Source organism: Dermochelys coriacea, chromosome 2 (genome assembly GCF_009764565.3).
Source record: "Dermochelys coriacea isolate rDerCor1 chromosome 2, rDerCor1.pri.v4, whole genome shotgun sequence".
Taxonomy (NCBI): domain Eukaryota; kingdom Metazoa; phylum Chordata; order Testudines; family Dermochelyidae; genus Dermochelys; species Dermochelys coriacea.
In genome coordinates this window covers 271814166-271835824 of record NC_050069.1, presented here as the reverse complement: position 1 = coordinate 271835824, position 21659 = coordinate 271814166, and the positions used below count along the sequence as shown (strand labels likewise).

Sequence of the window (21659 nt, the reverse complement as noted above, 5' to 3'; positions counted from 1 at the left end):
TCTGAAGAGGGGGCTTCCGGGAGCCACGCTCACAACCCAGAGGATCCCAGCCATCCCCACTGCCCTGGGCCCCACCCCAGAGCAGGCCGCACTCTGAGCGCATGCGGATGGGACCCCATGTGCCGCGGCTCCCCCCCCACTCTACCCCACGGAGGGGCAGCTGTGTTGTGTGGGGCAAGGTCTCTGGCCCCACAGCTGCGTCGCTGGCAGGGGGAGAGGTGGGCACTGGCCAGGCCGGGCCACAGGAGGGCAGAGGCAGTGAGCAAAGGAAAACAGAGGGACTGGCTGCGCACAGGGCGGAGGCTCCAGCCAGGTTTGTCTTGGCCCCGAGGCCCTGAAGGACAGAGCAGGCGCCAAGAGAAACGCAGCAGGGCAGCGGGTGGGAGCGGGGTCCCCAGCCAGCGCAGCCGTGGGGGCAGGCTGGGGCACAGGCTCGATTCACACTGCAAGCCAGGAGCCCCCAGCCTGAGACAGAGCAACCCCTGTGCCCACCCCACCCCACAGACCCCTCCTGAGCCCTGCCCCACAGCCTGCAGCTGCCAACTTCGGCAGAGGGAGGAAAGTGGGGCAGGGTGCAGGAGAATGAGGGGGCCTGGAGGGGGAGGAGGGGGAGGGGGCAGGAGTTGCTCTCCCTGCTTCCAGGATCCGACGCACTTGGGGCATCCCCAGGCCTTGCGTGAAGCAGAGGCCGAGGGGGGCCCGAGACCCAGGGGTTTCTGTCCCCGGCCTATGCTGAGGGGCCTGGATCGCAGCGTAGGCCGGGCCGGAGGGCAGGCAGCTGGCCCGAGCTGCAGGGATGCCCGCGGTGCTCACAGCCCTGGGCCACATGGCAGGAGGCCCCACAGCCCCTGGGTCCCTGCCCAGGGCCCAGCTGCGAGCTGAAGAGCCACTGGCAACACGGCAGCTTCACTAAGGGGCAAATCACAGGCCAGAGTGAGCCGCCCCACAGCTCGGGGCCTGGCACAGCCCCCCCCAGCTCAGGGCCATGGGCACAGCCCCCCCCCCAGCCCTGCGCTGTGCTATAGGCCCCTGCGACAGCCCCGCTGTGAGCTACATGTAGTAGTAGGATTTTATGTTTGTATTTTATATAATTTAGAATGAAAGATTAAGAATAATATGGTAGCGTGTATTAATAAACATATTGCTGTAGATTTCACCATATCCTGCCAGCCGCCCTTTTTGAATACCAGAAAGGAATGGCCTAAGGGGCCATTAGTAAAAATGAATCAGCCAGGCTGCCCGTTTCTGAACTGATGTTAAGGCAGGAACAGACCAGAACAGTCCTTATGGCTGATTACAGTCACTTTTTGTTTTAGGAGAAGTTTTCATTGCAGTATTTGCTATAAGGTCTTGTTTCTTATCTGCATTGCAAACAAAGTTGTGTACAGTCTTTTGTAATCCCTTTAAGTAACCATATCACCCTTTCTAAAAAGTTATCCTGTTTGAAATTCTCTGTAAAATTGTTTGGTGTGAGTAAAGGATGTGTGCATGGTTAAGGAGTATGAAAGCCATCACAAATGTCCAGATGGTCAAGAAGAAGTGAGAGAGTTGGAGAAACAATCAGAAAAAATCCATTGTAGCTGAAGCTAAACAAGTTAGCAGCATTAACAACCTCAGAGGTGAGGCAAACACCACCAAAGACGAGACAACGAAGAAGAGAGAAAAGCGGAAAACCCCAAGATTAACATCATTTAAGGACTAACGATTACAGAATGACATTGCAAAATCCACAGACTCAAATGGGAACTTGCAAGTATAAAGCTGGGGTGCTTTGCCATGAGACTCTGGGTTCAGTCCTGTAAAGCCTCGGATCGTGACTGGTGACTATATCACCATCTGGAGGAAGAGAGAGAGAGAGAGAGAGAGAGAGAGAGAGAGAGAGTGTGTGTGTGTGTGTGAGATAACTATTGTATTTTCAATAAATGCAGTGTATTGCCTTTTCCCCTGAAAAAGATCCCGTGCGCTTCTTATGACTATAACATACAGGCCCCTGCGACAGCCCTCGCCACGTGCTACGGGGCCCTGCGACGGCTCTCGCCGATCCCCGCGTCCAGCAGTTACCAGTACCCAGCTCTGCCAATCCCCGTGCTCTGCCGCCACCGGTACCCAGCCCTGCCAATAGCAGTCACCAGTACCCAGCTTCGCTGATCCCCACGTCCAGCTACCACCGGTACCCAGCTCTGCCGATCCCTGCACCCAGCTGCTGCTGACCCTGGGACCGGACTGTCCCATCTGCAGGGTATAACACCCTCCCCAGGATTTATTGTCCCATGAGGTACAGACACGTGACTAGCAGGAGCTGAGGAGTAAGGTGGCGACTGATGACTGGCCCTCACATGGGTTACTCACCCAGCCCTCGTCATGGCAGCTCCTCCCCTGGGCTTGGGCCTGGCGGCACTGACTGCCAAGGGTCTTCCCCTCCCCTGCCGCCCAGCCGGCATCAGCTCTTGCCCTGCATGGGGCGCAGGGGAGGGCATGGTGCAGGGCTCATGCTGGGTCCTTTCCTGGTCACACCTCAGCAGCAGCCGCACAGGGCTACTGGGCGTCTCCAGCGGTGCTGCCCGGGGGGCTGGATGAGGCCCCTGCTGGGGCTGGGCTGAGCACACCCAGGGGAAGCCCTGGGTGTGCTCCCAAAGCCAGATTCAGCGAAAGTGCCCAGCACTCCTCCAGAGGCCCATGACGCCTGCCCAGGCCCGGCCTCTGCCCTCCCCACAAGACCCCGGCGGAACTGGGTACTGCCTGTGGGGCCCACAGCCCCACCCCATGGGAGTCTCGGAGCAGGCTTGGGGGCATTCCGGGGAGCCCAGCACCAGCACTTAGCGGGGCAAGGAGGGAGCTGCATGGCCAGGCTCCCAGACCGGCTGCCAGTCCCTGGGTACTTGGGAATGCACCTGCCCTTTCCACGCACCTGCTGAGCTGGGGTGCCAAGGGCAGCTCCCACGAAGGACAGGCAGGCACTGGGCGCAAGGGCTGGCGGATGGAGAGAGTACCTTCGCCTCAGACAATGGCACCATGAGAAGCAGCTGCCCAGACGTACCCAGACGCCCGGAGCCAGCTCAGCCCGGACCCTTCCCCGGACGGCTCTGCCCTTCCTTGCCTGATTGCACCGCCCCTGCCAGCTGCAGCCTCCGCCACTGCCCGGCTGTCCCTGACTCCCCTTCGCACAGACCTGAGCTGGCACTGGGATGAGCCCCCAGGCCCAACCGAGAGTCAGCCACTTACTGACGGCCCTCTGGAAATGGCCCACCCCAAATGTGGGGTGCATAGCCATTGGGATGGGTTCCCTTGCCCCCTATTCCTGTTTGGAGCCCTCTGCGGGGAGCTGGGCCAGGCAGTGAGTTTGAGGTCCCTCGTTCAAACCCGAGCTCCTGCCTGCTGTACGGTCCCAGCCCCCTTGCCCCCCAATCCCCCAGGGAAGAAGCTAAGCTCTGTCCTCACCAGAAGTGGCTGCATGTTTATCTGCATGCCCCATCTGAGGAGTCCCCAGGTTGGGAGCTCGGTTGAGCTGTCAGGCCCCATGGCTGGGGACTGGGGTGGGCTGTCAGGCTCAGGGGGGAGGGATAGCTCAGTGGTTTGAGCATTGGCTTGTGGGTTGTGAGTTCAATCCTGAGGGGGCCATTTAGGGATCTGGGGCAAAAATTGGGGATTGGCCCTGCTTTGAGCAGGGGGTTGGACTAGATGATCTCCTGAGGTCCCTTCCAACCCTGATATTCTATGATTCTACTTCACTCAGCTTCCAAAAAAAGAGAATAAGACTCATCCCAAGCCCCACGGCTGGAGGAGTCAGAGGTGCTGGGGGATGGAGAAGCAGGATCCTTGGGAAGAAGTGGCTGGACACCTAAGTCACTATTTCCAGGGCCAGGGTTTTTCCAGGGCTGGCTGGGTGAGGCGGGGACACGGGGCTGCCCAAGGAGACACTGGCCAGGCAGCTGGCATCGCAGCCCCCAGGCCCCAAAACAGTCCCTGCCCCACACGTCTCCATGCTATGGTGCAGGCCAGAGGAGCAGGGTGGGGGAGATCCCACCTGGGACCAGCAGGGCTCTGAGCCCCTGGCAGCACCACCAGGCACAGACAGGGAGAGTCAGAGGCCTGCGCCCTGCCCCGGGCCCCACAGCGCCCTGCCTGCGATGGGCTGGGGCTGGAGTAGCTGGGAGCCCTGCCCACACCCCTGTGTGCTCCTCACAGCGCCTCCTGCTGGGACTGAAATCGGAGCGCCTCCCCGCAGCCAGCTGGAGGCAGCTCTCTCCTGACCCACAGAAGGGCTGGGGGGTGGTTCCCCTGTGGGATGGTGGGAGAGCTGAGCTCCTCTCCTCCCTATGGGATCAGGGAGCCTGGCAGTACCACACCAGCCTCGTGCCAGCATGAGCCGGTGCCAAGGTTTCTGCAGCACTCGTCCAGATGAGATTACCCAGAGGAGGTGGCGAGGGAGGGGAGCTGCCAACCCAGAGCCCCCTCCCCTGCAGGGCCCCCTGTGCCTCCCCGTGGCCTTGCCCCCGGACAGGCCCCCAGCCAGAGCCTCCCACAGAGCCGCTGCCAAGGAAGTGGAGAAGGAGCAGGGAGAGGGAGGGGCAGTGCCAGCACCCCCACCTGCCAGAACAAATGCCTGTCCCACCCCTGCCCCTCGAGTCCTGCCTGGGGGAGCAGGGAGAGGGAGCCGGTTTGTGCAGCACTTCTCTGGGAGGCATCGTGCCAGCAGAGCTCCAAGCCCCGGCACCACACACACAGGGTCCATCCATCCCTTCCCCAGCCAGCACCTGCCCCGCCCCCCAAGCACCCTGGCTGGGATGGGGCTGGAGTCGCCACAAGCCCCCCCCACAGCCAGGTCCTGCCCTGTCCCCCCACAGCGCCCCAGCTGAAACGGGGCTGGAGTTTCCAGGAGCCCCCCACAGACAGAGCCCTGCTCCGCCCCGCACAGCCCCCCCGGCTGGGACAGAGTTACCGGGAGCCCCCCCCGCACAGCCAGCGCCTGCCTCGCCACTCCCGCCCCCCCGCCACACGTACAGCTGGAACTGGGCTGGAGTTGCCAGGACCCCCACACCCAGCACCTGCCCTGCGATGCAGAAGGCAGAGACCAGCAGCCCTCTGAGATGGAGCCGTATCTCCCCTGCAGCCCTCGCTGGCTCTCGGTGGTGACGGCACTTCCCCCATCCTGCCCCTCAGTCCCGCTGGGGCAGCCTTGCCAGCCACACTCCTTTGCTGGCCTCAAGTTAGCGCCTCCTGCCAGGGCCCACACATGTGCCGGGGGCAGGCACCCATCCCAGGAGGGGATCCACTGAGGCCACATCAGGACCCCCATTTGGGTCCACAGCCCTGCCTCCCTCCTGACATGCCTGTCGCTTCACTGACCAGCCCTGCACCCGGGAGAAGCGGCTCCGACCCTGCCTGCTCCAGACATACCTCCAGAGCACGCGAGGCCACAGCTGGCCGTGCCTCCCCTTGGGGCAGCTGCTCTGCTTCTGCTCCAGCTCCTGCCAGTGCCCGGCTCAGCTCTGATTACGGGCGATTCATGGAGCCAGAACTTCCACATTCCTGCGGAGCCAGGGCAGATTAGGCTGACCTGCCTCACGGCTTTCCCACCGCAGCTGCCCCCGCCCACGGGGCTGCCCAAAAGAGACACCCCAGCTCCCTCAGTTCAACAGGACTGGATGGTCCCCGAGACACAACTCACCTGCCCCAGCACGGTGCCAGCCGCAGCCATGCGGTGCTGTGTGGTCAGGAGGCTGCCCAGAGAGTCCAGCTTCCAGTGGGTCCGCCAGGCAGGGAGCTGGGAGCTCAGGGCTGTGCGCTGCCCGTGGTTCTCCCCGAGGGCTCGCTCGGCTCTGTGCTGAGCAGCCTGCAGAGTCAGGTGCCGAGGGCCTGCTTGGTGGGGGCTCAGAGCCCACCTCGGGGCTCAGCTCCTCCACCAGGCCAGTCGTTCGCGGTAGGTGCTGGACGTAAAACCACCACATTGGAGTCACTGGCCCTAGTGCCTGCCCTCCGGCTCTGGCCACTGCAGCCCAGCCTGAGGGCTCTCTCCAGACAGCATCTCAGAGTCAGCCACCTCCCCAGGCCTCAGGCCACACCACGGGTGGAAATCGGGACTGGGGGGAGCAGTAGGTCCCAGGCAGGAGCTGGAGTTCAGCTCATGTCTCCCCTGGAGCCAGGCCCCTGGCCAGGGATGTGGGGCCGCAGCACAGAGCAGCAACTTAGCTGAAGGCCTGGCCTTGTGTGCCAGCCCCCCCAGCCACCTCCCTACCAGACCCCCAGCCCGCCCCATGGCAAGGGGCCCCACAGCCTCCCTGCCAGACCCATCTGCGGTCCTGCATCACCGTCCGCCACACATGATCTCGGCCCAGCCCCTGCAGCTCCTCTGGGCCCGAGCCTGAGCCCGAGCCCACGCCGTCCCCTCCCCACGGATGTCCCTGGGCATCTCAGCAGCTAGCGGAAAAGGGCAGAAGCTTGGCAAGGCCCAGCTGGGGGCAGCACACTCCCTCGGCCCTCGAGGGGACACCCCAGGTACCCCGTGTGCTCTGGGCACGCGCCCAGACCTCAAGCTGCCTTCTCCAGCCTTGGCAACGGCCCGCCCGGGGCTGCAGGGGAGAACCTGTCCTGGGAGCGCCGGGGAGAGGCCAGGGCTCAGTGGGCACACTCGGGGCACGGTGGCCGCTCCTGTGCGATGCAAACACTCCAGGTTCTACCTGAGCAGGTAAAATCCACAGAGGCACCTGCGGCTCCTGCCCCAGGAGCTGGGGAGACTCTGCGCCCCTCTGGCCACTGTCAGAGATGGGTCTGGACCCAGGGCCGACCCCCTCAGCCACCCCTATACGCCTCTTCTGCCAGCCGCCCCACACCGTGCAATGAGCCCGGCCCACCCCTGCTGCACCAGCTGTATGGGGGGGTGGGGGGCACTGCCCTCTGCTGCTCTCACTGGCCACTGCCCCACTGGCCACATTCCTGCTGCTCCCAGCCCTAACCAGCTTTGTTTAACGCTGGCAGCCCCTCAGGATTACAGCCCGTAAACAGCCTGGGGATTGGACTGTGCGCTGAGCCCAGCCCCAAACCCCGTTCTCACAGCCAGGAGCCACTCCCAGACACCCGCCCCAGCACACCCAGGCCCAGGGGTCAGGCCCAACTCCTCCCCCACCCCCCGACACCCACCCCAGCACCCCATTGCTCCCAGATCCCAGGGGCCGTCCTCCCACCTAGCCTGGCCTCCCGCAGGAATTCGTGCCCAGCCCAGCCTGCCTGTTAGCAGGTCAGTTACAAGCAGGCAGCAAGGCGCCCCGCCAAATGCAGCAGTGGGGGCTGCCTGGGGAAGTTGGGGGCAGGCAGATCGCAGAGCCGAAGGCGGGGGCAGAAGGGGCGGTGACCGGGCCAGGGCTCTGCAGGGAGCAGGCTGGGGTAGTGGGAGGCAGGCAGATCACAGAGCCGAGGGCGGGGGCAGAAGGGGCGGTGGCTGGCCCAGGGCTCTGCAGGGAGCAGTAGCTATCTCCATGCACCGTGCCGGAAGGGGTGCCAGTCAGCCAGCCAGCGGCACTGGGTAGGGAGGAGCCCCTCTGCCTGGGTGAGTCACCTGCTGAGCGAGGCTGGCGGGCGACAGGCCCTGCTGGAAACTGCTCAGCGCTTCGCCCTTGTGCCCGGAAAATGCGCAACCAGAGCCAGCGGCTGAGTCAGGCTGTTTCCTCTCAGCTGCGCCGGGCCCCCACTATCCCCTGCCAGATGCTGCATGAGGAGCTGGGGCGGGTCCGCTCCTCCACCCAGGCAGTCCCAGCCCTGCCCAGGAGGAAGAGGGGTCTGAGGAGCTAAGCCCCATAAGCCCAGACTGTTAGCAGCTTCGTGCAGTGTCTCTGCACCTGCAGCTTTCCAGGAACAAGCCTGAGGTGCCGGCACTCAGCCTTGGCGGGCAGGACCAGCTCCCACGCCAGGCCCCATGTCAGCCAGGCCTGCCCTGCTCGGGGACCTGCCTGTGCCTGGGGCAGCCCCTCCACTGGGCTCTGGGGATATGCACCCGCTGCCCCATGCAGTCCCAGAAAGACACCGGCCAGCCGGCGAGGAGGGAGAGCTAAGCTGCTGGCTCCAGGGGGACGTGTGCCCCGGGACAGAGCACTCTCCAGGCAGAGCAGGGATGCAGGAGGCTGAGAGCAGCAGGGGATGCTGAGGCTAGATCGCAGGGGACACTCCCCAGTAGGAGACGGGTCAGGCTGGGGCATCCTCACCCGGATTGGGGGCACAGGGGGATGGCACCAGTGCAGGGGTCAGCTCTTAAGGCCTTTGCACTGCTTTGTTCCTTCCCAGGAGTTGTTGGTGGCTATGTGGGGATGAACCAGCCAGCTGGAGTTCCTGGTCTCCGGCTCTGCCATTCTCATGGGCAGCCCTGATTCTGTTTGCTATTAACTCTGATTTCCACCCAGGCTGCTGAGTCAACACCTCCTCCCTCTCCTGCCACCGAGGGCACAGTAATGCCCAGCCCAGAGGGAAACACAGGGACACACCCACCTTCCTCCCAGGGCTAGAGCAGCCTTTCCTGAGCCCCAACGAGCCAGGAGGGGGGCAGGGCACGGACACCCCAAGGGACACTGCCTCACACACCCAATAGAAGAACTCTCCCGGCAAGACAGCTGGAACCCAGGCAATGCCAGGCTGGATCAGACCCAGGGCCCATCTAGCCCAGTCTCCTGTCCCCAGCAACTGGCCTCCAATAACAGTCCCTATCCCAGCACAGGGAGCATGGGGGCAGCTTGGGCCAAGGGGGCCAGGACAAATCCCTACCATTACCGAAAGCCCTTGGAGTCTTCACTGTCCTGGAGGACAGCCAGGACTCCTGGGCTCTACCACAGAATCAGAGTGGTAGGACTGGTAGGGACCTCGAGAGGTCACCTAGTCCAGTCCCCTGCACTGAGGCAGGACTAAGTATTATCCAGACCATCCCTGACAGGAGTTTGTCAAACCTGCTCTTAAAAACCTCCAGTGACAGGGACTCCACAACCTCCCTGGGCAATTTATTCCACTGCTCAACCACCCTGACAGGTCGGAGGTTTTTCCTAATGTCCAACCTAAACCGCCCTTGCTGCAATTTAAGCCCATTGCGTCTTGTCCTGTCCTCAGAAGTTAAGAACATTTTTTCTCCCTCCGCCTTTTACGTACTTGAAAACTGTTATGTCCCCTCCCAGTCTCCGCTTCTCCAGACCCAGTTTTTTCAATCTTCCCGCACAGGTCATGTGTTCTAGACCTTTCGTCAGTTTTGTTGCTGTTCTCTGGACTTTCTCCAATTTGGCCACATCTTTCCTGAAACGTGGGGCCCAGAACTGGACACAATGCTCCAGTTGAGGTCTAATCAGCGCAGAGCAGAGCGGAAGAATTACTTCTCGTGTCTTGCTTACAACACTCCTGCTAAGACGTCCCAGAATGATGTTTGCTATTTTTGCAACAGCGTTACACTGTTGACTCATATTTAGCTTGTGATCCACTGTGACCCCAGATCCCTTTCCGCAGGACTCCTTCCTAGGCAGTCATTTCCCATTGTGTATGTGTGCAACTGATTGTTCCTTCCTAAGTGGAGGGCTTTGCATTTGTCCCTATTGAATTTCATCCAGTTTACTTCAGTCCATTTCTCCAGTTTGTCCAGATCCTTTTGAATTTTCATCCTGTCCTCCAAAGCACTTGCAGCCCCTCCCAGCTTGGTATCGTCCGCAAACTTGATAAGTGTACTCTCTACGCCGTTATCTAAATCAGTGACGATATTGAACAGAACTGGACCCAGAAGAGATCCCTGCAGGACCTCACTTGAGATGCCCTTCCAGCATGACAGTGAACCACAGATAACTACTGTCACGGAGTCCCCTGGCGATGCTCTGGAACTGCTCCCTACGAAGCCAGGCAGGACTCTGGGGGAGTCTCCTTTCTGGGAGCAGCCTGTCTGCAGGACACACAGCTCACCCGGCTCCCCCTTCCTGGGTCTGACCTCGGAGCATCCAGCATCCTCTGCCCCTCCATGCGCTTCCCACAGCAAGTCCACCCAGGCGGGGTCCTGGGGGAGGCCAGAGGGTCCTGCCCCACAACTTCGCAGTCAGACGTGACTCTCAGCCAGCCAGTAAAACGAAAGGTTTATTAGACGACAGGAACATGGTCTAACACAGAGCTTGTAGGTGCAGAGAACAGGAGCCCTCCGCTGGGTCCATTTTGGGGGGCAGTGAGCCAGTCAACCACTTCTGCACTTCACACCTCATCCCCAGCCAGCCCCAAACCGACTCCCCCTCCAGCCCCTCCTCCTCTGGGCTTTGTCCCTTTCCCGGGCCAGGAGGTCACCTGATTCCTTTGTTCTCCAACCCTTTAGCTCTCACCTTGCAGAGGGGAAGGGCCAGGCCATCAGTGGGGTGTTGGCCATTCTCTGTGTCCAGACCCCTGCACACACCTGCCCTCTAGGGCTCTGCAACGATCATACACCCTTATCCCACCCCCTAGATACTTAAGAACTGCATAGGGGAAACTGAGGCACCCCCACACTATTCAGAGGAAACATTAAGAACAGTCCTGCTTCGTCACATCTCTCCCCCCTTCGAGATCGAACTGAGCGGGGTCACTGTAGCCGGTGACGTGGGGAAGTTCGAAGCCACCAATTTTCCCATAGATGTCCCAGCATCTCTCCCATTCCTTGGTGGGAGTAACAACAGGCCCTTCCAGTTTTAAGCCCTTCCAGTTTCACGCCCTCCCTTAAGTCAGGGGTGGTCGATAGCACTCGCTGGCCGCATGTGAGAAGGTTTATGCGGCCCGTGCCCTTTTGCCACCCCAAAACCCCCGGGGGTCAAACTGGGATCGGGTCTTCTCCCAGCACTCCAGTCTGGAGGGCTGCAATTCAGGCTCTCTTGGTTAAGAGCCCCCATCTCGACTTGGGCACATACTGTTCACTTAGAGAAAAGGAGTACTTGTGGCACCTTAGAGACTAACAAATTTATTAGAGCATAAGCTTTCGTGAGCTACAGCTCACTTCAAATGCATCCGATGAAGTGAGCTGTAGCTCACGAAAGCTTATGCTCTAATAAATTTGTTAGTCTCTAAGGTGCCACAAGTACTCCTTTTCTTTTTGCGAATACAGACTAACACGGCTGCTACTCTGAAACCTGTTCACTTAGAGAATCAACATGAAAGAAAAGGAGGACTTGTGACACTGTAGAAACTAACAAATTTATTTGAGCATAAGCTTTTGTGAGCTACAGCTCACTTCATCGGATGCACTCGGTGAAAAATTTTCCACCGAATGCATCCGATGAAGTGAGCTGTAGCTCATGAAAGCTTATGCTCAAATAAATTTGTTAGTTTCTACAGTGCCACAAGTCCTCCTTTTCTTTTTTGTGAATACAGACTAACACGGCTGATACTCTAGAACCAGCATGGAGACATTCCTTTCTCAACAACCTTGTCTCCCCAACAAGCTGGCCAAACACAGCCACCTGGTTATAGGACTGTTCAACTTTCTTAACAGCTTTCACTCCATCTGAGACCTTCTCAAAGCTATCCACACTGGATCTTTCAACAGGAAAGTCAGTGGATCCATTTACAACAGAAAATTTCTGGCTGTTAGGAACTGAAACTTTCTTGATTAAATCACTTTCACACCCTTCAGTGGCAGTGAATTGCTTGCAAAGACTCCATGAGGATTCCTTTCCCTGGGGCTTTTCTATGCAACAATTCACCCTTCACAGAAATTCTGCCCTTACCCTCTTCACCTAGGGCTTGCTCTAGAGGAACACTTTCCTGAGCAACAACAGACTCTTTCTGGGTCTCACTTACATCCAGAATCACCTCTGGCCCATCAGGCGGATTCCTACACAATCCCCTTTCAGGCAAACTTACAGACTCCCTAGATAAAAGGTTGGAAGCCTTCTCCTTCCCTTTGCCACACACAAGTTCAGGAATCTTTTCCTTCTTGCTACAGGTTTCCACACCCTCAGTAGGTAACACAATCAAATCCCCTTTCTGCTCTCCTTGTGCCCTGGCTAGGGTATCACCCTGATTAGTCAGAGCTGCTTCACCCTTTCCCAGCCACACACTAGCAACAGGCAAAATACAAGCACCAGAATCGTCTGGGCTCTGGGATTTTACATAGACACTAACTGGATGCGACCTAGTTACAGGGCCATTCTCCCGAGCAGACACAGACTTAGGACCATTCCCTTCCTGGGCTTTAGCTGAATCCAGAACCAACTCTGAGACAACTGCACTATTCTCAACCATCCCAGGCTGAAAGGCCCCTTCTGTCCACTCCACAGACAAAGAAGAGCCGGACAAGCTTTCTCCTTTCCCAGACACACAGCTTGGGATCTCATGCCCCTGGTCCCAGCCCCAGGGCTGTTCACAGACAACTGCTTGGAGATCAGGGTAGCTCCCTCCACAGGCAAGTCAATACCCCTGACAGACACAGGCACGTTTCCTTCCCTGTCCCAATTCTTCACCCAGCTAACAGGTAAGGTCCAGGGACACTCATTTTCCACTCTCCTCGCCCTCCCACACTGCTGACTAGACACAGCCATCGGCTCACAAGGCTGCCTAGGCTCATCCAAACTTTCCTTACCAAGCACCTTGCCACTCCCCACAGATCTCCTGCCCTGCCTGTGTCTCCCCCCACTCAGCTGGGGTCTCAGCTCCCACTGTGCTCAGCGCTGCCCTTGCTCTCCCAGTGGGGGTGGGCAGCGAGCTCGCTGCTTTCCTCACTGCATCAGAGCCAGCGTGAGCCCCCTCTCCGGTGTGTAAGGGGGTGGGGAGCATCTCTCTGTCCCACCCAGCCCCAGGGGTCTGGTTACAGGCAGGCAGGTAGCCTGAGCCTAGCAACTCCTCCCCGCTAGGTCATCTGCATTTTTACTGACCATTTCCCTCTCCGCCGATTGGGTCCCTGGATTCAAATTCAAACCCTTGGCAGTTACAAGAGCAGGGCCTGGATCCTGTCCCAAAGAAACACAAGCACCCCCCAACAGGGTCTCACAGCTGATATCCTGGAGAACCCCAATGACCAGCCAGCCCCAGCCCCACCCCCACCTCTCCTGCGTCTGCACAGGGATCTGGGCCATAGGCAGGGTGAGGGGCTTCACCCCTGGGACCCTCACAGAGCCCCTCAGCATCTGAGGCTGCACCACCCAGGGCCTGACAACGGTTCTCTCTGTCCCAGGATCTCGCCACCCCAAGAATGTCTCCCCATTGACCATCACCTTCCGCTCCCACTGCAGGCCTGTGGGGCCCGACCCCAGGAAACTCCACACAGACATAAAGGTTGGGACCAGGAGTGGGAGCCTGTCCACCAACCCACCCACTGGGCTGACGGAATCTATGGCCTTGGGACCCAGCAAGGGAACTAGACACCGGGGCTGATCCGCAGGGTCCCCCTGGTCCAAATCACCAGCCTGCTCAAAGGCAGTGAGGGGGCATCCACATCCCCCCCCTTTACCGGGGCAGCAATTTCACCTCGAGGTTCCCTGCAGAACTGGCACCCCGGGGTCTATCCCCACTCACCCCTGGCAGGTCCCCTCTGCCTCTCCGCTCCACCATCGCCAGTTCATGCTGCTGCTGCTTCTGCAGCTCTTTCTCAGGCTCTCCCAGTCCTCTTGCTCTCTCGGACTCAGCTCCAGTCCTGTTATTCTCCAATCCCTGGATAGGTGACCCGATCGTGAAGACCCCCATCTGGTCGGGGACAGGAGTCTTGCCTGGCTACTACTCCAGCTGCTCCCAGATCCTGCTATAGCCCCATCTGGGTCATCCTCCTCCAGCTGCACGATTAACTGTGCTTTGGTGAACTTTCCAATGTGCAACCCTCTCTTTTTGCACAGGGTCACAATGTCCTTCTTATGGAGACGGTGACAGGCCCTCACTCCGCTCTTCCCAAGTTGTGGTGGACTCACAGGACTGTGTGCTCTCAGCTCCCCATGGTTTCCAGGGAGAACCCCTATGTGCCAGCTCTTCTCGAGGTCACCATCTCTTTGCCAGGGTCGAGCTGCAGATTCCTCCGCCCCTGGGACCGCTCGCTGCAATCCCCAGGGGAACCCCATTACTGCAAAGTACTTCTCGCTGGTCTCACACACCAAGGGGTTAACCGCCCCCCAAAACCGCTCCTCTCTGAGCCTTCAGCATGCCTGGTTCTCATCAATCCCCCTTCACTTTACTGCTTCCCAGTCACTTACTGCAGGAAGCGCCATCCGCGGGGTGCAGTACATCCCACCCCTGCCACCAGTTGTCACAGAGTCCCCAGGCGATGCTCTGGAGCTGCTCCCTACGAATCCAGTTAGGACTCTGGGGAAGTCTCTTTTCTGTGAGCAGACTGTCTGCAGGACACACAGCTCACCCGGCTTCCCCCTTCCTGGGTCTGACCTCGGAGCATTCAGCATCCTCTGCCCTCCGTGTGCTTCCCACAGCAAGTCCGCCCAGGCGGGGTTCTGGGGCAGCCAGAGGGTCCTGCCCCCCAACTTCGCAGTCAGACGTGACTCTTAGCCAGCCAGGAAAACAGAAGGTTTATTAGAAGACAGGAACGTGGTCTAAAACAGAGCTTGTAGGTGCAGAGAACACGACCCCTCAGCTGGGTCCATTTTGGGGGGCAGTGAGCCAGACAACCACGTCTGCACTTCACTCCATGTCCCCAGCCAGCCCCAAACTGAAATTCCCTCCAGCCCCCCCCCCCCGGGCTTTGTCCCTTTCCCAGGCCAGGAGGGCACTGGATCCTTTTGTTCTCCTTTAGCTCTTACCTTGCGGGGGGAAGGGCCCAGGCCATCAGGTGCCAGGAAACAGGGTGTCAGCCATTCTCTGTGTCCAGACCCCTGCACACACCTGCCTTTTAGGGGTCTGCAAGGATCATACAGCTTTATCCCACCCCCTAGATACTTAAGAACTGCCTAGGGGGAACTGAGGCACCCCCACAATATTCAGAGGAAACATTAAGAACAGTCCCGCTTCGTCACAACTACTCTTTGGGAACAGTTTTCCAACCAGTTCTGCACCCATGTGAGCGTAGATTTGTCTAGGCTCTATTTCCCTCATTTGCTTTGAGAAAGTCATGTAAGACAGTAACAACATCCTTATTAAAGTCAAGATATACGACATCTACTGCTTTCCCCCATCCACGAGGCTTGTTACCCTGTCAAAGTTACCGCTGGCTCCAGACAGGGAGGAGAGTCTAGATATTAGAGCAGGGGGACTGGGAGTCTGGACTCCTGGGTTCTCTCATAAGAAAGAAGAACAGCAGCACTGGGTCAGACCACTTATTCATCTAGCTCAGTGTCCTGTCTCTGACAGTGGCCAGTACCAGGTTCCCCAGAGGGAATGAACAGAACAGGCAGTCACCAAGTGATCCATCCCCTGCCGCCCATTGCCAGCTTCTGGCAAACAGAGGTTTAGGGACACCCAGAGCATGGGGTTGCATCCCGGCCCATCCTAGCTAATATCCATCGATGGACCAGGAACTGATCTAATTCTTTTTTGGACCTAGTTATAATTTTGGCCTTCACAACATCCCCTGGCAAGGAGTTCCATAGGTAAACTGTGCGTTGGGTGAAAAAATACTTCCTTCTGTTTGTTTTAAACCTGTTGCTTATTAATTTCATTGGGTGACCCCTGGTTCTTGAGTTATGCAAAGGGGTAAATAACACTTCCTTCTTCATCTTCTCCACACCCTTCATGATTTTACAGGCCTCTATCATATTCCCCTCTTAGTCGTCTCTTTTCTAAGATGAAAAGCCCCAGTCTTATTAATCTCTCCTCATATGGAAGCTGTCCCAGACCCCTAATCATTTTTGTTGCCCTTTTCTGAACCTTTTCCAATTCCAATATAACTTTTTTGAGATGGGGTGACCACATCTGCACACAGTATTCAAGGTGTGGGCATACCATGGATTTATATAGGGACAATGTGATATTTTCTGTCTCATTATCTATCCCTGTCCTAATGATTCCCAACATTCTGTTCGCTTTTTTGACTGCCGCTGCACATTGAGTGGATGTTTTCAGAGAACTATCCACAATTACTGCAAGATCTCTTTCTTGAGATGTAACAGCTAATTTAGACCCCATCATTTTATATGTACAGTTGGGATTATGTTTTCCAATGTGCATTACTTTGCATTTATCAACATTGAATTTCATCTGCCATTTTGTTGCCCAGTCACCCAGTTTTGGGAGATCCCTTTGCAGCTCTTCGCAGTCTGCCTGGGACTTAACTATCTTGAGTAGTTTTGTATCCTCTGCAAATTTTGCCACCTCCCTGTTCACCCCATTTTCGAGATCATTTATGAATAGGTTGAATAGGACTGGGCCCAGTACAGACCCCTGGGGAACACCACTATTTACCTCTCTCCAGTCTGAAAACTGATCATTTATTCCTAGCCTTTGTTTCCTATCTTTTAACCAGTTACCCTTCTGTGAGAGGACCTTCCCTTTTATCCCAGGACAGGTTACTTTGCTTAAAAGCCTTTGTGTAAGGGATCTTGTCAAAGGCTTTCTGAAAATCTAAGTACACTATATCCACTGGATCCCACTTATCCACATGCTTGTTGACCCCTTCAAAGAATTCTAGTAGATTGATGAGGCATGATTTCCCTTTACGAAAATGATGTTGACTCTTCCTCAGCAAATTATGTTCATCTATGTGTCTGATAATTTTGTCCTTTCCTATAGTTTCAACCAGTTTGCCTGGTACTGAAGTCAAGCTTACCGGCCTGTCATTGCCGGGATCGCCTGGAGCCTTTTTGAAATATTGGCGTCACGTTAGCTCTCCTCCAGTCACTTGGTACCGAGGCGGATTTAAATGATAGGTTACCTAGCACAGTTACTGTGTGACTTTGTCCTCACCCACAACTATTTCACATTTGGGGACAATGTATACCTTCAAATCAGCAGCACTGCTATGGGTACCCGCATGGCCCCACAGTACGCCAACATTTTTATGGCTGACTTAGAACAACGCTTCCTCAGCTCTCGTCCCCTAATGCCCCTCCTCTACTTGCGCTACATTGATGACATCTTCATCATCTGGACCCATGGAAAAGAAGCCCTTGAGGAATTCCACCAGGATTTCAACAATTTCCATCCCACCATCAACCTCAGCCTGGACCGGTCCACACAAGAGATCCACTTCCTGGACACTACGGTGCTAATAAGCGATGGTCACATAAACACCACCCTATACCAGAAACCTACCATGACAAAATTCCTGCTCTACCTTGGTGGGTCTTGTGCTTATTGGCGGATTTGCTCACCTTGGAGCTTCATGGCAGCCCTCAGCTTGGCCGTTTTTCTGAACCCACAGTCCAGGTCAACTCCGCCTGTGTCTGACCAGGAGTTGGGAGGATTTGGGGGGAACCCGGGCCTGCCCTCTACTCCGGGTTCCAGCCCAGGGCCCTGTGGATTGCAGCTGTCTCGAGTGCCTCCTGGAACAGCTGTCAACAGCTACAACTCCCTGGGCTACTTCCCCATGGCCTCCTCCCAACCCCTTCTTTATCCTCACCACAGGACCTTCCTCCTGGTGTCTGATAAGCTTGTACACCTCAGTCCTCCAACAGTCCACGTTCTCACCCTCAGCTCCTAGCACCTCTTGCTCCCAACTCCTCACACAAACACCACAAACTGAAGTGAGCGCCTTTTTAAAACCCAGGTGCCCTGATTAGCCTGCCTTAATTGATTCTAGCAGCTTCTTGATTGGCTGGAGGTGTTCTAATCAGCCTTTCTTAATTGTCTCCAGAAGGTTCCTGATTGTTCTGGAACCTTCCCTGTTACCTTACCCAGGGAAAAGGAACCTACTTAGCCTGGGGCTAATATATCTGCCTTCTATTACTCTCCTATAGCTATCTAGCCTAACCCTGTCACACTACTGACCACTATACTTCCCTACGTGCCTCCAGCTTTCATCCAGACCACACCATACGATCCATTGTCTGCAGCCAAGCTCTACGATATAACCGCATTTGCTCCAACCCCTGAGACAGAGAAAAACACTTACAAGATCTCTATCATGCATTCCTACAACTACAATACCCACCTGCTGAAGTGAAGAAACAGATTGACAGAGCCAGAAGAGTACCCAGAAGTCACCTACTACAGGACAGGCCCAACAAAGAAAATAACAGAACGCCACTAGCCATCACCTTCAGCCCCCAACTAAAACCTCTCCAACACATCATCAAGGATCTACAACCTATCCTGAAGGACGACCCATCACTCTCACAGACCTTGGGAGACAGGCCAGTCCTCGCTTACAGACAGCCCCCAACTTGAAGCAAATACTCACCAGCAACCACACGCCACACAACAAAAACACTAACCCAGGAACTGATGTGACGAAGTGGGACTGTTCTTAATGTTTCCTCTGAATACTGTAGGAGTGCCTCAGTTTCCCCTAGACATTTCTTAAGTCTCTAATTGGTAGGATAAGGGGGTGTAATTGTTACAGAGCAAAGGGCCAGTTTACATAAATGGCTGACACTCTGTCTCCTGGCAACAGATGGCCTGGGCCCTTCCCCCCTGCAAGGTGAGAGCTAAAGGTGTCCGAGAACAAAGGTCCAACCCGCGAGAGGGAGCAGGTCCCACTCCTTCCCCCAGCAGCTGAATTCCAGACAAGCTGCAGGAGGATCCCTCCTTGGAGGAGCTGAGGGAACGTGCTGGCCGCAGCGCTGCAAACCCCTGTGGGGAAGGCTGCAGGGACAGATTTCCATGGAAGAAGGGATTCCTGTACCAGGAAGGGGCTCCCCCAGGGGAAGTAGAACTGTGGGGGATCAGGAGGCAGCTGGGGGGGCCCCAGAAGTGTCACCGCCGGCTGTCATACCTGACCCACGATGTCCCTCTCTCGGGACACCAGGGGATCCAGGCCCCAGGCAGCGGCTGCTGAACTGTGACCGACCCGGAGTCTGGGACGCAGCCCGGCAGCACTGCAGGTCCTGCGACCCCCGCCGGGGGGGGAAGGCTGGGATAAGAAGCCCCCTTGGCACCCCTGCCCATCACAGAGGAGCCTTTCCAGAAGGGGGCCATGGACATAGTGGGGCCCCTCAGCAAGGCGACCCGGTCAGGGAAGAAATACGTCCTTGGGGTGATGGATTTTGCCACCTGCTATCCAGGGGCAGGGGCTCCGTCCTCCACCGAGGCAGACACCGTGGCAGACGCGCTGCTGACCATCTTCAGCAGAGGGGGGGTCCCCAGCAGGGTCCTTACAGACCAGGGGTCCAATGTCCTGTCAGCCCGGCTCCAGGGCTGGTGGGAGAAATGGGGGTCTGGCCCACCTAGGTCTCTGCAGGTCACCCTCCGTCCCACGGGCTGGTGGAGAGAGTCTATGGGGCCCTGGGGACGATGCTGAGGAGTTTTATGAATCGGCATCCGCAGCATGGGGACAAGGACCTGCCCCCCCTGTAGTATGGGGAAGTGCCCCAGGAATTCACCGGATTCTTCCCTTTGAGCTGCTGTGTGGGAGGAGAGTGAGGGTGTCACGGAGTCCCCGGGCGATGCTCTGGAGCTGCTCCCTACGAAGCCAGTCAGGACTCTGGGGGAGTCTCCTCTCTGGGCGCAGCCTGTCTGCAGGACACACAGCTCACCCGGCTCCCCCCTTCCTGGGTCTGACCTCGGAGCATCCAGTATCCTCTGCCCCTCCGTGCGCTTCCCACAGCAAGTCCGCCCAGGCGGGGTTCTGGGGCAGCCAGAGGGTCCTGCCCCCCAACTCTGCAGTCAGACGTGACTCTCAGCCAGCCAGTAAAACGAAAGGTTTATTAGACAATAGGAACATGGTCTAACACAGAGCTTGTAGGTTTCAGAGGTGCAGAGAACAGGACCCCTCAAGCTGGGTCCATTTTGGGAGGGGGGGGGAGTGAGCCAGACAACCATGTCTGCACTTTACTCCATGTCCCCAGCCAGCCCCAAACTGAAACTCCCTCCAGCCCCCCCCTCCTCTGGGCTTTGACCCTTTCCCAGGCCTGGAGGGCACCTGATTCCTTTGTTCTCCTTTAGCTCTCACCTTGGGGGGGAGGGGAGGGGAGGGGGGAAGGGCCCAGGCCATCCATTGCCAGGAAACAGGGTGTCGGCCATTCTCTGTGTCCAGACCCCTGCACACACCTGCCCTGTAGGGCTCTGCAACGATCACACACCCTTATCCCACCACCCTAAATACTTAAGAACTGCATAGGGGAAACTGAGGCACCCCCACACTATTCAGAGGAAACATTAAGAACAGTCCTGCTTCGTCACATCTCTCCCCCCTTCGAGACCGAACTGAGCGAGGTCACTTTAACCAGTGACCTGGGGAAGTTCGAACCCATAGATGCCCCAGCATCTCTCCCATTCCTTGGTGGGAGTTACACCAGGCCCTTCCAGTTTCACGCCCTCCCTTAGGTCAGGGTGGTCAATAGCACTCGCATGCCACATGTGGGAAGGTTTATGCGGCCTGTGCCCTTTTGCCACCCCAAAACCCCCGGAGGTCAAACTGGGATTGGGTCTTCTCCCAGCGCTCCAGTCTGGAGGCCTGCAATTCGGGCTCTCTTGGTTAAGAGCCCCCATTTTGACCTGGGCCACAGACTGTTCACTTACAGAACTAGCATGGAGACATCCCTTTCTCAACAACCTTGTCTCCCCAACAAGCTGACCAAACACAGCCACTTGGTTATGACAGGTTTCAGAGTAGCAGCCGTGTTAGTCTGTATTCGCAAAAAGAAAAGGAGTACTTGTGGCACCTTAGAGACTAACAAATTTATTTGAGCATAAGCTTTTGTGAGCTACAGCTCACTTCAAAAAGCTTCAGAAAGCTTATGCTCAAATAAATTTATTAGTCTCTAAGGTGCCACAAGTACCACTTGGTTATAGGACTGTTTAACTTTCTTAACAGCTTTCACTCCATCTGAGACCTTCTCAAAGCTATTCATACTGGATCTTCCAACAGGAAAGTCAGTAGATCCATTCACAACAGAAAATTTCTGGCTGTTAGGAACTGAAACTTTCTTGATTAAATCACTTTCACAACCTTCAGTGGCAGTAAACTGCTTGCAAAGACTCCATGAGGATTCCTTTCCCTGGGGCTTTTCTATGCAACAATTCACCCTTCACAGAAATTCTGCCCTTACCCTCTTCACCTAGGGCTTGCTCTAGAGGAACACTTTCCTGAGCAACAACAGACTCTTTCTGGGTCTCACTTACATCCAGAATCACCTCTGGCCCATCAGGCGGATTCCTACACAATCCCCTTTCAGGCAAACTTACAGACTCCCTAGATAAAAGGTTGGAAGCCTTCTCCTTCCCTTTGCCACACACAAGTTCAGGAATCTTTTCCTTCTTGCTACAGGTTTCCACACCCTCAGTAGGTAACACAATCAAATCCCCTTTCTGCTCTCCTTGTGCCCTGGCTAGGGTATCACCCTGATTAGTCAGAGCTGCTTCACCCTTTCCCAGCCACACACTAGCAACAGGCAAAATACAAGCACCAGAATCGTCTGGGCTCTGGGATTTTACATAGACACTAACTGGATGTGACCTAGTTACAGGTCGGCCATTCTCCCGAGCAGACACAAACTTAGGACCATTCCCTTCCTGGGCTTTAGCTGAATCCAGAACCAACTCTGAGACAACTGCACTATTCTCAACCATCCCAGGCTGAAAGGCCCCTTCTGTCCGCTCCACAGACAAAGAACTGGAGACACCTTCTCCTTTCCCAGACACACAGCTCGGGATCTCATTCCCCT

At 56.7% G+C, this 21659-nt stretch overlaps 1 protein-coding gene across 13 annotated transcripts in view; it reads right to left on the bottom strand.

The window, feature by feature from the left end:
* The window catches only part of SLC4A2 (solute carrier family 4 member 2), an 83420-nt gene that overhangs the window by 30815 nt on the left and 30946 nt on the right, over positions 1-21659 (bottom strand). Inside the window, exon 1 of one of the 13 annotated variants that reach the window (XM_043509839.1) lies at positions 7479-7497. The exons of 11 other annotated variants lie outside the window; for them this stretch is intronic. The gene's annotated coding sequence lies outside the window, so the exon portion shown is untranslated. Of the gene's footprint in view, positions 1-2135; positions 2203-7478; positions 7498-21659 lie in introns of those variants that run through there. One more of the 13 variants, XM_043509838.1, reaches the window with a different exon arrangement.